The 17,356-nt window shown below is 38.3% G+C and overlaps 1 protein-coding gene across 4 annotated transcripts in view; it reads left to right on the forward strand.

The window, feature by feature from the left end:
- LOC107544921 (transducin-like enhancer protein 4) overlaps positions 1 to 17,356 on the forward strand; it is a 135,239-nt gene that overhangs the window by 47,735 nt on the left and 70,148 nt on the right. The window lies entirely within an intron of this gene.

Below are 17,356 nucleotides of genomic sequence, written 5' to 3' on the forward strand. Positions count from 1 at the left end.
AAGGAAATCAGAACTCTGGGACGACTGTGATGGTGGTGGAGCAGATAGTCTGATTGTAGCTTGTTTTTTAATGGGCTATTTTGAGCTCTATTTTCTGCCCTTCTGACCACACGAAAATACTGGTAGTAAATTAGAAGACGTAATAAATGGAAAAGTGACCTTTATTTCTTCAGAAGTGCCCCTTGGAAAGAAGAGGCTGAATCAGAACAAGCCATGTAGACTCATTTGTCATACATTTTCTTCACTAGGGAGTTGGGGGAGAGATGAGAGAGGCATGCATTTCACAATTAGTTATTTCCTAAAATTCCAGAGCTTTCTTTTTAAAGTTAGTATTATATATAAAATATTAGCTGTGTTTGCTTGAAATGTGTGTTGTATTCAAGTTGGGATGCATTATGGTTACCACCTCTCCCAGGGTCACTAGGGATAGAACCTATATTCCTCAGGCAGTACAGTGCCTGCTGATGAAGGGGAGAGAAGGGGGGAATGAGAGCTTGCTGGGTCATTTCTGGCTTAGTGTTCATTGTTTGTATGAGCTACTAAAATATAGGTCTCCAATCCTACCTTATGTCTAGTTGGCATTCTTCTCTAGGAAAACAACACTTTTTTGTTTCTTATTCCAGTCTTATTAGTTACTGTCTGTACAGCGGAGAGATTAATCTAAATCAAAAACACATTGTTTTGTGTTGGATGTTTCTTAAAAATATGAGGGAAGATAAAAAATCAGAACAAGTTCCCTTCCCTTCACATCAAGTATATTTTATTACTCTTTTGTATCTATTTCATTTTATATACTTTGTTTTGAATGGGATGGCGGATTGCCTTTTCTCAGGGAAAGGGTGATTTATTAGACTGTAGCTGAATAACTGATATAGATTTTGTATATATGGATTTAATTATTAAAATAAAACTAATTTAATTTTGTGACCTAAAACTTATTTGAAGAACTAACTCAGTAGAGCTGCAGGATCTGGTGGCAAGTCCAAATTATTTGTATCTGAGCAGAAAATGAAGTCAAAATCACGTAGTCTGACTTCTGAAAAATAGATTGCAGAAATGGAAAAACAAACCCCACAGTTTTGGGGAGCCACAAACCAAGTGAGAAGGAAAGAGCTAAAAAATAAGCTCACTCGATGCATTTCTGCTACTGCTGCTCTCTGTCTCCTTAGTCTTTGTCTGTTTCAGCCCTGGTAGTGCCTTGTGGCTAGTAGTTTTAGAGTTGTAACATTGTGAAATTTTAAATGCACCTGCTGTTGCCCTTGGACATGCTTGAGTTGTGAGGTGATAGTGTTTTGACCAGCTACCCAAAGTGATCAGGGGTCAATGTTAGATTGTTAACTTGAGTCTTAGACTGTAGTCTGCAATGATTTTCTGCACCAAGGGGATGAAAATTTTTCTCCCAAGAAGCAAAGACCCATCTAAGCGCTTGCAGACGTTCATTTATTTATCACTACGTATGTATCTTTTTTATATGTATGCATACCATCCAGACAAGTGCAAATGTTCCCAGATTTAATGAAATCTGATGAAGCACCTTTTTAACTCTGCAGTATTATTCTACCTTCATTGGTAAATGAGCCAAACCAGTGATCCATGCTGTTTAAATGCAAAATGCTGAAGTGAGCCCAGAACCTAGAGAGGCTGCTTGTTCTCCTGACAATAAGCTAGTTGTGCTTAATGGAATGAAACACAGTTATAATGATTTCTTTCACAGGTCATGTTCAGTTTAAAACTGTTGATAGATTGAAATAAGTTAAATATCATTTATCTTTTATTTATAAGGAAAATAAAACAGGAAAATTCCTGTGTTTTCTACAATGAATATTTTGTGTTTTGTTTTGAATTGGTTGTATTTCACGTTTCCTTGAAGCCTTCCCGGAGTTCCCCCAAATGGGCTGAGGGAATGTTATGTATCTAGTTTGATCTTGTCATGTGTCCTACTAGCCACTGTGTTTTTAAATTAGAATCTCTGTGAGATCACACTGTTGGAACAACACACAAATTGTAGTTTTAAATCAGTAATATGATCTAATTAGAAATGATGTTTTCATTTCCTGTATTATTAAATTGAGTCATCTGACTATCTTAAAATGCTTTTTCAATCCATTGCACTATATAATCAGCACATGCTGTGTGAATGTAGTTATGCTTAATAAAGGAGGCTGACTTAGGAACCTCGTAAAATTTCACCAAAGAAGCTACCATTAAGAAACAAAAGTTTTGTTAGTATAAACATTGGAAAAGAAAATGTTTGGCTTGTGAAAATATAAAATGAGGTTCCTGTGGATTACCCCCATTCTTTAAAGCTAACTCTTTGAAGAGAAAACATGATAGAAATAATGCATTTTTAAAAAAAGCATACCCCCTAAAAAATCCTTCAGAACAGGTATGCTATGGTGGTGTAGTAAAATGCAGTTTAGCACAAGAAATGCTGAACCTCAATTTTTAGCAGTGACATTTTAATGATAGGAAGTCTGCAAAATTATTTGCCATCAATTGTGAAGGCAATAACAAGCCTTGGTGGTTTTTCACACTCTCTGTGTTAAGTGCTTTCAGAATGACAGCGTAAACTGTGTTAGAGAACTCCAAGGAAGTAAAACTGATTAAAATGTTCATGCTTGAATGGTGCTGATGGAATAGTTCATTTGGACTTTCTCTACCTCCTGCAGCTCAAGCTGAAATATTAAAATTCAGTGGATTTAAATCTCTCTCCTCTCAGCTCAGGAAAAAAACATTACATTTTAATAGGTTTTAAACCCATAATTCATTGGTTTGGAGCAGCACTATTAAATCTATTTAAATATTACTTGTATTACTAAGGAAATGATTTAAATGACTTTGCCTTTACTATCCAATGTGTTAGAGTTATTTTAAAAAATGAAAGACAATACCTTCGGGGTTTTTTCTTCCTCTTAGCATTTTGTTTTATTGTCCTTGTCATATGATTGGCCCTTAAATTATATATGTATACATTCCAGATTGGCATTTTGGCAGAAGGTTTTGCAGATGACAGTTTTCAAATATATGCCCCTCATTGTAAATTTCAAAGCTGCCATTTTAAGTTTCAGAGGCATTTAGATGCACCATTGGGTGATTTCCCTTGTAGCCTCTTTTAAAAATTATGAGCATTAGGCAAAAAGACTGAAAGATATAAATACGTGGGCATATATAAAAACATGTATGCGTTTTCCCCTCCCTTACAACACAGACTCCAATAACGCAAAATTTCAAAAAAAAAAAAAAATACAACTGCTTTTTTAACAAAAGCAAAAATGTATTAAGTACCCAAGAGCCCTGTATTCATCTCTTCTGTGTTTTCTAATAAAGGGCTTTCCAGAGGTATTGTTCATTTTGTAGTAGTTGTGTTTATCTTTTGTGGGGCACAGATATTGTCCTTCCTGGGCCCACCTCATAACCCCTTTTTCTCTAGCCATTACAACATGTGTCCTGGCTTGGCAGCTCTGCTCAGATACGCTGAAGTGCCTGCATTTCCCAGTGCTTTTTATGGGGCCTTTGTGGGACTCCACCTTTCATTTATGCATATGCAGCTCTGAAACATGGGGGAGTTACCACCCTGTGGGGTAAATCCCGGACCTCCCAGCAAAGAGTCAGTGGAATGTGCCTCTCCTGCCCCTTGGGTGGACAATTTTGAGATGCTTTCTACATTCCTCCACAAAGGGTCCCAGTGGGATGGAGCTTCAGTTGCCCATGGTGGTGATCAGCTCTTGGTGAAGTGATCGAGAATACATCCTTGTTTTGCGTTCCTGTCTTCTGATTCATTTTCCCTAGGCTCCTACTCCTGCTCTGGCATCATCTCTCAAAGTTACCTGCAGCCAAGCTCTGCTTTTCTGGAGGAAGTGAGACACTGGGGATTGGACTTCATAGGCCTCAGGCTCTGTAAAGGGGTTTTCTGGTGTAGATAGGCAGTTATATTCCTCTCATGGGCTAGGATCATGATTTGTGAACAGCTCCGCTTTTACATTATTTTTTAAGTAATACTTTTCAGTAAACTTACAGATGAGCTTCCCTTTCTTGTTCTTCTCGCACTGATTACTTCTGCTATTTTCTAAATGTATATTATATGAGATAAACTTAAAAATGAGCTATAACATAGATTTGCATTTTATCAGAGATTGTGTTATTCCAGCTTTGTTACTGTCTTTACTGAACAGTGTGCCTGGAGCTTAAAGGCTTTATAAAATATTCTGGCCACTGGCTGCTTGATGTACATGGCTTGCTGGGATGGGGGTTGGGGGCAAAAGGCAGATTTTCTGCAATTGCAGGCTTTGCTCACCCGCTCTCACAGAATATGATAAAGCTGTGGTTGCATGTAAGCCAAAGCAGTTTTTCATCGTAAGTCTACACCTTCCTGTGTGTCTTATGTTGGTTTGCCTGCCCCTCACCTTTTTTGTTTTTTTTCACTGGTTCATTTACTGTCAATCAGGGAACTAAATTATTGAGTGATGTAGTCATAATCTAATCTTTGTGCTACAATTCAGTGAGGCTCTAAGAGGCAGTAATTTACCTTCTCTCATAACAAAGACTCATATATTTAAGTCATTTTTTAGCTCTGCCCCCATTTCATAACTCCCTAAAAAAACCTAGATAAAAGACAGGATTTCTAATTTGTCCTTATGTTCTTTACTCCATTTCTATTGCGAAGTTTCTCCAGAAGAAATTTCTAGAAGCTAGTATCAGGTTTTTGTTTTTATAAATTGTTGCTAACATGAAGTGCTACTATTTATATTTCTGTTGAGGGGAGGAGCCCTTTTCTCCCTCCTTCTCCTAAATAAATGTCTTTCCATAGTTCAGGGTAGAGTTCAGCACACAGTGTTACAAGAGTTGCATGCAAAATGTGTCTGGGTAGGTGCATCTGACATTGCTTAAGGCTGTGGGCAGTGGGCTTCCACTAAAGAAAGCAGTTTCCCAGGTCTGTGAAACTGCATTTCATTAATTCCAGGCCTGTATAGGGGCCCAGGGATCATGATGGAAATGTTGCACAGAGAAGCAGGTTACACTCATAGCAATTTGCAAGCTTGTACAATGTTATCCTTTTTTATTGGTTAGCGGGTTTTGTTTGTTCTTTCCATTTTGCTACACCTTTTTAATTTTCTTACTGGCTTCTTCCCAGTAATGTTCTTTCTACAAGCAACATCACCAAATCCCATTTAGTCAGACCTTTTCTCTTGTGGACCCAGCCTGCCTGTGTCCCTCAAAGTTGGGAGGGAGGGAGGAGGTAGGCTGTCTCCAAAAAGGCCACTAAAAGGTTAATGACTTAAGCTAAGTTTTAAGGAGGGTTGGTGTTTGTCTTCCTCAGAGCTTCTTAGGAATATCAGTTTGGGAATTCTTTTACCTAAAAATGCATTTGTGATCTTGAGTGTTCTAAGGACCTTTGCAAAAAAGTTAGAACCTTTTAGGCACAGTGAGCGTGATTTAATTATTACAACTACTCATTAATCCATTCAGCAAATATTTGAGTACCTTTACCAAATCCATTAAAGGGGCACATTTTATTTTCACTTTGAATGATATTTTTAAATGTTTTCTGAGATGTATTCTGAAATGATCTTCAAATTACATTTAAATCACCTTATTAAGGCAATGGTAGTTATAAGCTTTCAGGTTTTACATTTTACTACACCTAATCAACTTTTCATTATACATTTAATTTCAACAAAACTTTAGTTTCTGAGGATAGCAGAGTTAAAGGGAAACAGATAATAGAAAACATAATAAAAATGAGGCTGCATAAATTTACAAATTTGTGTATTTCTTTATACTTGTAGATATATGGAATTAGGAGTCTAGCAGTACTCATTCATTGTTGATATATTCTGTATTCTTTTCTTTTTTTGTTGTTTTTTGAAATATATCTTTATTGATTTCAGAGAGAGGAAAGGAGAGGGAGAGAGAAAGATAGAAACATCAATGATGAGAGAGTCATTGATCAGCTGCCTCCTGCATGCCTCCTACTGGGGATTGAGCTTGCAACCCGGGCATGTGCCCTGACTAGGAATCGAACCCTGATCGCCTGGCCGGGGTGTATTCTTAAGTCAGATTTATCAAGGTATAATTTACATAAAGTGTAAAATTTGCCCCTTCTAGCATACAGCTCTATGAGACTCGACAACTGAATACAGTCATGTAACTACCTACCTCCACTATCAAGATCTAGAATATCTCTCTTCTGCCCCTCCCTACCCCTTCAAATTCCTTTGTTCTTTGTAGTCAGTTCTTTTCGCTAACCTAGACCTTGGCCAACCACCCTTAATGTTTTTTTCTTCCAAAGTGGGTCTTTTAAAATTATTTATTTTTAAGAGAACCCACAACCTGGATATGTGCCCTGACCAGGAATCGAAACTGCAACCTTTTGGTGCGCAGGACGACACTCCAACCAAGTGAGCCACAATAGACAGGGCCCAAAGCGGGCCTTTTTGAGGATGTCGTATATATGGTATTGTATGCCATGTTGCCTCTCTGACTTCACGTACCACTCTCCCTCTTCATGTCACTGCCCGTCAGCCACGTTAGCCTTTTTCTTAAGTCCCTATAGCACCCCAGGCATCTTCTCGACTGAGGGTTTGTGCACCGATTGTTCCACCACTAGAGTACTCAACCTCCGTGTCTTGCCAAGGTCTTCCTCAGGTCCCAGCTCACATGTGATCTCCTGAGAAGGGACTTCCCTGGTTGGCAGACTTTAGCTCCTTCACCCAATTCTCTCCCTGTCCCATTAGTCCATTTTATTTTCCTTATAGCACTTACCATTTATTGATGTGTGTGTCACTTTCCCTTCACTAGCAGGTGTGGTCTTATTAACTTTTATGCCTAGAACAATATGTAGCTCATTATTTTCAATAAATATTTGTACAGTGAATACTCAGTAACTATTTGTTCAATAAACATGCAATAATTTGTTTATAATACTTAATAAAGATATGTTCAGTAAGTATTTAAGGAACAAATACTCTATTTTGAGCTGTTTTCCCATTTGGATTTTTCCCTTAGCAATTTTGAGCCAAGATTGAGAGGAAGCATGGACTGGTAGAAAATACATGGTCCTGGGTGTCACGTAGAGTGTGATCTTAAGCATTTCATTTTCTCACCTGTAGAATACAGGGGTGGAGCTAATAGCTTCTAAAGGGCTATCTAGTGTTCTTACATTGTATGGTTTTGTAAACATATTTGTTTTGATGACTACAGAGTTGTTGTTTTTTTAGTTTAGGGGCCTTTGTGTCACTTATTTATCTAGATTTATCATATCCCCAGGCTTATATTTTTTCCCCAAATGGGTAACTAAAAATAGAAAATATTTATTGAGTACTTGCTTTTTGTCAGGTACTGTACTGTGCTAAGCCTTTACATGTGTTTAATCTTTGCATCAACCCCATGTGGACAACAAGTAGGATTATTGTCCAAACTTAACAAATAAAGAGACCAAGGCTCTGAAGCGGTAAGTAGTTTTCTGAAGGCCACACAGGGAGAAAGTGGCAGAACTGGGATCTAAACTTAGACCGACTTCAGAGCTCACACGTTTACACTTGTCCCTTATTTGTTCCCTCAACTCCATGTTCTTTTTCCTTTTACACTAATACCAGTAGTCTCTTTTACCCCTATCCACTAATAGGGTTGTCCAGTGTTTAGTGTTCAGAGCTCAATGAGGGAAATGGAAATTGGGTGTGCCTAATGTACATACTAACTGGTTAGCATAAAATGCCTGAATTATTAGTTCCATAGTTGACTTGAATACTCATGACTTGTATCTTCCTGTGTGTTGTAACTTACTGTCATATGTAAGAATGAAAAGTTGTCATAAACACCACTACAAGGCAAGTGTTTTAAACCTAGGTCCATGGATCTTCTCAGATTTCATGCCTGGCTATTAGGCTGTCCAATAAGCTCCCTGAAATGTTTGCAAAATAGAGTGTGTGTGTTGGGCAGGGAGACAGGGGGAGCAGGTATGTACATTTTCTGGAGAAGAAATTTTCATCTGAGATTCACAAAGGGTCCCATGACACACAAAATGTTTGAGGCTGTTCCTCACAGGACTAGAACTATACAAGATCTAGATATGAAATAATAAAATATTTGGTAGAGTACATGTAGACAAGCAAACAGTTATCTATAGCATTATAAGGAGATACTATTTGACACTTGTTCAGAAACCCTGGAATCAGGAGTTTACACTGAATTTGTTTCTAAATATTGTCCAGGGGATGGAGGAGTTTCTTGAACTGTTGACAGGTTAAAAAACAAACAAAATACAACAACAAAAGAAACCAAAAACAAAGCTGTGTTTTGTTTTTATTGTCGTAGGTATTATGGAAAATAAGCCACATTCAACTTTTAAGCATTACCTAACAATTAATAATAATGCCTGTTTGGGATTATGCTTAGGTTAAGAAGAAATAATTTGTGCCAGCAGCTCGTGTAGTCATATTAAAAGAAAAGACATGTGAATAAATACTCCTTCAGATTACTTGTTTTTGTTTGTTTCCTATTATGGAAGCATCCTTTAAAGCAGCGATTGTCAACTGGTATGCCGCAGGAATTTTTAAAACATGCAATATCTGACTATTTAGTCGGGCCCTGACCTCTTTGCCCGTAGATTGTCAAATAAAAAAATGAGTAGGTGTCAGTATGATTGAGTCAAAATTATACCCTTTTTTTTGGTCAGAATCAGCAAAAAAAGATTTTTTTGGTGTGTGGCAGAATTTTAGTAATTAGTTTATATGTGCCATGAGGTGGAAAAGAATGAAAATCACTGCTTAAAAGTTCTAGGACACAATGACCACTAAGAATTGGTCCCTGCCTCTTCCGTGCTTATGGTTTCATGGGAGGGATAGATCCACAGATGGATAAATCATGTTTATATAAAGTTATAAGGGGAGACGGAATATAGCAGTTACCCAGTGAAAGCAAAAGTAAGGTTAAGCTAATTGCAGGCAGCAGTGAGTGAGTGAGGGGAGGGCGATGACTGGTAGAGGAAGACAGTAAAAGGCTCACGCCAGAGCCTTTCAAGGATCATAAATAAGTTTAGAACCATAGGCATTATCAGTATATTTTTGAAATTATTTCATTGCCTTATGATAAACTGTACTTTTCCTCTGCTTCCATTTTTTCATCTTGAGAAAATTTTGTCTATCCTGCTTGTGAATAACAACTACTTCATGGGATAGGGTAATATTACAAACTTAAATAACAATGTTGACCTAATAATTAACAAGAATTTAGAACTAACTTCCCTCCCTCTGCCCAAAACTTTCCAGAAAAAACTAAAAATTGCACCTTCTTGAACCCTTTTTAGCGCAACTCTACAGCTAGTCTGTTCTTTGTGAATCTCATGCATTTTTTTCCCCTTGGTAGATTCATAAAAAAGGGGAGAGTTTATCTTTGCCCAGGTTGTCTTCTGTGACCAATAAGGGCAGTGCCACTGTGGTCCCAAAGCAAAGTGGCAGTCACGTTGAATTTTTTTTATTTCCCCAGAGTGTTTCTGGGTTGACCCAAAGCAATTTGTAGACACAGCTCTGCACAAAGTAATATCTGGGAGAAGAAACTGTGGAGGGAGGAAAACAGTTTAAGCTGCCATCTACTCGGATTGAAAGCTCAGAGGTTGCTTTCTGGTTTCTTTCAGCTAATAGCCTCAGAATGGCTTCTGAGCAAAGATAGGTGTCAGCAGGCTTTGGGAGGTGTTTTCTTGCAGGCAGAGCAGAGCCTACCTCCTACTATGGAAGGTAAAACATTTCAGGTGCTCTGTTAGCCATCCTCACAGCTGAAGACTTCCTAGTCTTTATGTAGGCCAACAAAATAGAGCTAAGTACTCAGAAATGGACCTACTCAGTATGTCAGAAGGGCAAGCATTTCAGCTGGGGGGAAGGATGGACACTAGTAAATAGTACTGGGTGGATAGTTGGTTATTCTTATGCTAAAAGTGAAATTGGATTCACCTATCTCATGTGCAGAAGTCAATCTGAAAAACAGAAAAAGACAGAACTTTTATTTTGGGGTAGAATGGGATTTCTTATTGAGTCACAGTTCAGACTATAAGAAAAAAGAGTGATAATATTGCTCAGTTAAAATTAAAAACATCTGTTTGTCAAAAGATATCCTAAAGAAAATGAAAAGTCAATCTAGAAAGTGAGAGAAGATATTTGTAACACATATATCCAACAAATGATTATGATCCAGCTTATACCAACCAGTAAGTGCAAACTAAAAGTCTAATTTAAAACCAAAAAAATCCTCACCACAGCCTAAAGGTCTCAGTTTTCTTAGATGAGACTGAAACCATGATCTGATTCACATAATATTTGCCTTGTCCCACACTCTTCCTTGCTCAGTGGGTTCCCACCAGACTTCTTTTTTCTTCCTTCATCACTACAGGGCTTTTACTGTTCGGGGCCTTTGCAACTGTTTTCTCTCATCTCATTCTCTTCTCCCAGCTCTCTGCAAGGTGCTCTCGTTTTTATCCTTCAGGTCTCAATTCAAAACTTATTTCCCAGAGTGGCTGTCTCTGTTGATTCTTGTGAATGAATGATTGCTTACCTCTCATGGTAAGACCCCCAAGTTAGGAAAGGTCCTGATGATGCAGCCAGTACACCACTGGACTGGATGGTAAGGACTTGTGCTCTCTTCTTGCTGATAGAATCTCCCACGGCTTTATCTTGTGCCTCACATCGATTGGTGTTGGCCTATAAAATTCTGCACCCAATTCCAATGTGGTGTGTGGTTTTCCTATACTACCAAGCAGTTCTCTGACACCATCTGGGTATCCTACAATTCAACTCAATTCTGACTCTGTTTATCTGGAGATAGCATTAGATCCCACAGGTTAAGGGCTCAGCCCTTCAAAACAGCTCCCCACCCCCACTTCAGATGCCAGTTGGAAGTTGAGGTGGTCATCTGTGCTGCCAACAACCCCTTCCTTTGGTTTGATTAATATGCTGGAGCAGCTCACCCAACTCGGGAACATTTTACTAATCAGATTGCCTGTTTATTACAAAAGGATATAATTCTGGAACAGGCAGATGGAAGAGATGCATAGGACAAGGTACGGGGCAAGGGCACAGAGCTTCCATGCCCTCTCTTGTGCCACTCTCCCCAAATCTCCACATGACACCAACCTGGAAGCTTTCCAAACTCTGCCCTTTTGGGTTTTTATGGAGGCTTTATTACATAGGCATGTTTGATTAAATCGTTGGCCATTGGTGACTGGACTCAATTTCCAGCCCCTCTCCCCTTCCCTTACTTCTGGGGATAGAACTGGAAGTTCTAATCCTCTAATCACGTGGTTGGTTCTAGCAACCAGACCCCATTCTTTAGTGTTTTCCCAAAGACACCTCATTTACCTAACAAAAGATGTCTCCTGCTCTCTTCTCATAAGTCACAGTATACAGCCCGGTTCAGTGTTCTTCAGATTGCAAGTCTGAAGTGTGCAAGTGTGCAGTGGAATCAATTTAGTGAGCCATAGTCAACATTTTTTATTAAAGAATAGAAGAGAATGAAAGTATTAGAAGGTGCTGCACATAATATTTAGATTTCTAAACTTGTTTCATTTACATGTGTATTTTATGCAGATACACGCATGCACCACACAAGCCGTGGCTGAAATGTTGGAAAACAGCTCATCTAGATGTCATCTGAGATTCATTCTATTTCTCAAGTTCTTAGGTCAAGTACTGGATTATTGAAGAACCTAAAGTGGATATAGGTCTTTTAAATGCAGCTTTATTTCTTTTAAGTACTCTGAAGTCACTAAAGAAAGTCTTTCTGAGCATGATCCCTTAGCTTGGTGACTAAACGACTAAGACACAAAATGAAGCATCGATTTCAGTAGGATAATGTTTGAAAAAAAAATCCTTAAGCAGTTTAAACAGGCCTCCAGGAAATTGTATTTTTAGTATTAATTTGCCTAGAAATATTTTTTCCAGTAAACTGGACAAATTCAGAAAAATTTTTAATAGGATCTTCAGTGGGAAAGTTAATTTAGTCAGGTTTTTCTGGATTTTCCCCACTTCTTGCTGTTATTTCTTTGTGAGTTAAACTGCAAGTTAAGACAGTGAACTCCTTGGCACAGGACTTGGGGGATTTGCTTGCTTAGCATGTTAACTGTCTTTCCCTTGAAGACCAGTCCAGGAATCTGTGGTTTTTGTGTGAGAAATAGCCTTGCAGTGATAATCTCTTTTGGTTTGCTCTAAATACAGGTCTTTCCCTTGGTAAATCCCCTGTTTTAAGTCATCAGGAATGAGTTGCAGATAAGCTCAGGTTGAAAAAATTCTTCTGTTCTTTTTATTCTTGGCTCTTTCCATGGATTCACTTAACTTTTAGCTTTTGCTAGAGATAGGTATTAAAAGCAAGAACTCTCAACCTTTTGGCTAGAAGGGCACATCTTATTTTCTCCATCCCCACAAGTACAGGGGAGTAGAAAGAAGAATAAAAGACACACTGTGTGCTCATCATCTAGACTTAACAGTTGATAGTTTCACTGTTGCTTGATATCTGTATCTGTATACAGACACACAAACATACATACACTTTCTTGTTTATGCTGAACTTCTTGAAGGTAAGAGACAGTTATGGTGACATTTCCCCCCTTAACACATCAGTGTGCGTCTTCCATGAACAAGGGTATTTTCCTCTCTTTATAAGCATGATACAATGAACACATCCATATATCCATTGTATAAGTTCATACTCAGATTTCTCCAAGTGCACACAAATGTCCTTGGTGGCTCTTTTTTCTTCATAGCAGTTTTCCCCCAATCTCGGACTCACGTTCAAAAATGCCTTTGTCATCCTGTCTTTCTAGTCTGTAACGTAAAACAGTCCCCAAACCATTTTACTTTATGACTTTGGCATTTTGAAGACTGCAGACCAGTCTTGTGGGAATGTCCCACAATCTGGATTTTTCTGATTGTTTTCTCATGTAGATTCAGACTAAATATTTTTAGTGAAAATACTACCCACGTGATGTGTATTTCCAGTTGTATCACATTATTGGTGAAGCTATACTTTGCCACTGTAAATTACCTGTTCCCCAACAACTTTTTACTCAGGAGTTATAGAATCTGTTGATTCTCTTAATACATTAAGAGCAGTGAAGTGTGGTATGTTTTAAATTCTTTTTTCTTTTAAATGGACATTATTCTGTAAAGAAGAGCTTTTCGTATTCCTCCTCCCTCTGTGTGTGTGTGTGTGTGTGTGTGTGTGTGTGAATATGGACTTCTGGACACCGTTTTCCAAAATAGAAGCCACCATTATTGATTGTTTATTATTTGCCAAGCACTGTGCTAAGGGCTTTATATATACACAATCTCATATAATTCTCCCAACATTCTTGGAGAAGATTTTATAACTGTTCCCACTTTTTACACAAAAAAACTGAGGCCTGGAAACTTAAGTAACTGGCTCTTGCTCATGTAAATGATAAGGATTCCAGCCAGGTAACTCTGATGCAACTTCCTGTGATTCCTGAGTGCCATCCAGGATCTTCTTTCTCAGACTCCACCCAACCCCTAGTGTCCTTACTAAACGGCACTTCTCAGTCCCAGGAGGTGACTATCAGCCTGGTCCTGGGCCCTGCCCTGTGCTTGTTGCTGTGTTTCAGAGTCTGTTGCCTTCTCTTTCCTGTCTCCTCTCCAGCCTCTCACTTCTCTCCTAGCTTGGTGTCTCCTGGTTGGATCAAGGCACATATACAAGCTCAGTGCACCCAACTTGGCCTGCTGGTTGGAAGATTGTTGTGGAGTTGGGAGTCTAACTCTCTAGGCTTTGGCCCTAAAATGCCCCACAGCTTCATCTTTTTTCTTGGTGTACCATGGACCCCACTCCTAGAAACTTAAAAAATGTGTTATTATCTGTTACAGTTATTATTCCTTATGATGCTTAAATTGTCTCAAGTGTTGCCAGTGAAGACCCCATTCTATTTTGCTCGTCCTATTTGTCACCTCATTAGTCTACATAGCTTTCTTGCTCACTTATTTAAAAAAATTAATTTACTTATTTATTTTTTGAGGATTCTTCTGTTGATAGTGTAGAAGAAATGAAAGGTGGTGGAAAGAAAACCTCTGTCTGGTTTCTCAGTTTTGGTTACATAGCATGTATTTTATTTAAATATTTAATTGGTCTATGCCCTCCTCTTTGATTCTTTGGCTTGATAGTTTTGTTTGTTTGTTTTTTTTCCTTCTGAAGTCAACATTTTTTAAACTACTGAATTATAATTATCTGCAGTGGTGATTTATCTTAAATTATTTTAGTAACAAATCAGTGTTGAACTGTGTACTCTTATCCATTTTCTTTCCTTCTAGTCTTTTTTTCTTAGTGTGAGTGTGATTGTAGGATAAAGTAATAAACCTTTGCAGGTTAATTGCTCTTGTAATTAACATAGATGAGGCAGAAGCAGAGATCAGAGGACAACTTAAAGCTGTTGGGAATGGTGAGGAAGCTTTTCTATGTTGTAGAGCAATTGACATTGCTCTAAGTTCCTTGAACAATATCCACGGAAATCTAACTCCTTTTCCAAGGAGTCTGCTTTGACTTTTTCCTCCGTTGATGAGAAGACTTGATAGAGATTTTTAAAAATATTGAATTCTTAAATTTTTTTGAAATTTGATAAATTAAAGCCATTTATTTAAAATAGAGGAAAGGGTGAAGCTCAGGTTAGCTGTTGGTGACATTTGTGTTCTTATTTAAAGATTGCCTCTAATACATTGGTTTTATTGACTAATTAGGAGTCATCAATTATAAGTACATCTACCACTCTACTGCTAAGATAGTTTCTAAGGTAGATACTTACAAAGAAGCTTAAAAATGACCTTTAAATATAGAAAGTGGTCTGTTTTATGGATGTAAACATTTTAAAACCTACTATAGTATTTCAGTATATTTATCTTAATTTATGTCATATACCTTTTGGTGACTTATTTAATCTTATTTTAATCTTACAGTTTTATCTGATAAAAATTTTTCTTTTCTATAGGACTCCCTACTGAGTGTGCTTTTCGTTTGTTTGATATTTTGTATTATAATGGATGATTTGTAAAATGGGTTTGTGGTAACCTGCTCTCAATTTTTTTTCTCACCTAAGCTCAAGGAGTATTCTATGAAACAATTAGACTGTGTGGATGTTGCCATTCATAAAATCTTGGAAAGGGCTTTGTAATTTTTGTATGATAACAAGTGAAAAATCAGAACCTCTCTAAATGCGGTGTGGCATCCTGGAATATATTAGTGGAAAAACTAGGGAAATCTGAATGAAGTCTATAATTTGATTAATAGTAATGTACTTATGTTAATTTTTTAGTTTTGAAAAAACCTGGTTATATAAGATGATAACATTAGTGGAAGATGGGTAAAGGGCATATAGGAACTCTTCATATTTAGTAGAAGTTTAATTCATCAAACGCTTTAAATACATATTCATATGACTGTAATGGTCCTCTAGGTGCCAGGGGTGCAAAGAGGCGTGAGACTGGTCTCTTCATTCCAGTCTTGCAATCTCATTGGCAAGTTAGGTCTTCTTATTCATAAAAAGATGAATAACTGTACTTTTACAAGGCAGCCTGTGCCAGTGAATGATACCGGGAGTCCTGTAAGATAGCAGGCATTTGGAGTGTATGGAGAAGTCTTTGTAGAACAGGTAAAACATGAGCTGAGCTGGGATGGGTGAGTGCAACTTAACTCAGATAAGTAATGGAGAGATTGTTCTAACAGACAGGAGATGACATGAATTTTGAAAATGAAATTTCCTATAGTGATGCAGGATTGGAATGGAAATGAGCTAATGGAGACTTGTGGTAATCAAAGTATGGGGTGAGAAGGGTTTGACTAGTATGCTGGCAGTAGAAATAAAAGGAATTATTTGAGAATTGACAGGAGTCAGTGCTTACGATAGAGGAGCACAGAAGAAAAACGAATTGATGGCGACTGATATATATCTTGACCCAGTGGAGGTTACTTAGGGGCTTTGTTTTAAACATTTTCATTTTCAGGAAATGTGGACTGCCAAGTAGAACTGTCTGGCAATCAGTTAGACCAGGGATACTGAGCACGGGAGAGGAGCAAAAGGTTTAGGACTCTTCTTTAGTGAGCAAGAGAAGAAAAAGCCAAGAAGGAAATCTAAGGGATGCAGTCAGAGAGGTGAAGAGCTGCCTTGGTGATGGCAGTGCTCCTGAGGCAGTTGGAGAAGAGTGTCAGCAGGGAGGACATGCTGTCTGTGGCTGCAGACTTGTCAGAAAGAAGCTGAAAATCTCAAAATAATTGCTGTCTGAATGGTCATCAGGTTCATGAGAATGGTGGACCTGGAAGCTAGATTACGGGGGATTAGAGAGAAAGGAGAGTGTGTGTGTACCCAGAAGCAGGTTGCTGAGAACTGGAGACAGTAAATCTTTTAAAAGAAGTTTGGCTGTGCAAAGACAAGGATATATATATATATATATATGTACATACACGCACACACACACACAGGGCTGTAGCTCAAGAGGGCAAAAGAAGGTTATTTTAATTAAATTAAAAAACATTTATCAAGTGCCAATTAATGTGCAAGGCACTGTGTTAGGGGCAGTGGAGGACACAAAAAGGGATTAAAATACAGTGTGTTTTCCTCCTGAAAAAATGCTACTTCAGGCTCTTTTGGCATTGGGTAGGCAAATCGCCTTAAGTGAAATGTTAGGGACCCAGGTATTAAGCTTGCAAGCAGAAGGACACAGTCAGTGACAGAACAACTGAAGATGGGGGAGAGAGCAGTGAAACAAGAAGGGGAAAAAGATGAAGTTGCTTGTGCAGGTGAGGGAAGGTGACCCTTCGTGGGAAGGGACCCTTCGTGGAGGTACAGGGGGAGAAGAGGGTAAGGTGTGGTGTTAGAGCACAGGTGAGGGTCCCAGGCAGTCTTCACTGTGAATGGCGTGTGCAGCACATGAGGGGTGTATTTTCTGCCTTTGAAAAGTCCCTGGTCAGATGGAAAAATGGGGCTGTTGGTGCTTATGTTTTGTCCTATAGGAGAAAAATAAAAGGGAAACACCTGCATCTCTGAAGGTATTGCTTTTGACTGAGGGTTGTTGTTGTTTTTAGTGTCTGAAGAAATAGAATTATATTTTTAAATTGCTCAGGTATTATATGAATTCCTCAGTCAGTGCCTTTTAGTCAACTAGGGTTTGTTTCAGTTGTAGGTTCTCACGGAGCTTGAGAGTCTAGGAAAGGTGATCAGAGAGACATATATGCAGGCTCTTAATAAATGCTTGCCAATTGAACTCTGATCTGAGATAGAAAGTAGCTGCGTGCCCAACCTTACATACTAAGTATTAGGGGATTTAGAGGAGAAAGAGAATTGGAGCAATTTTCTGGCAATTTCAGTTGAACAAGGTCT

Source organism: Miniopterus natalensis, chromosome 12, assembly GCF_054644295.1.
Source record: "Miniopterus natalensis isolate mMinNat1 chromosome 12, mMinNat1.hap1, whole genome shotgun sequence".
Classification (NCBI taxonomy): domain Eukaryota; kingdom Metazoa; phylum Chordata; class Mammalia; order Chiroptera; family Miniopteridae; genus Miniopterus; species Miniopterus natalensis.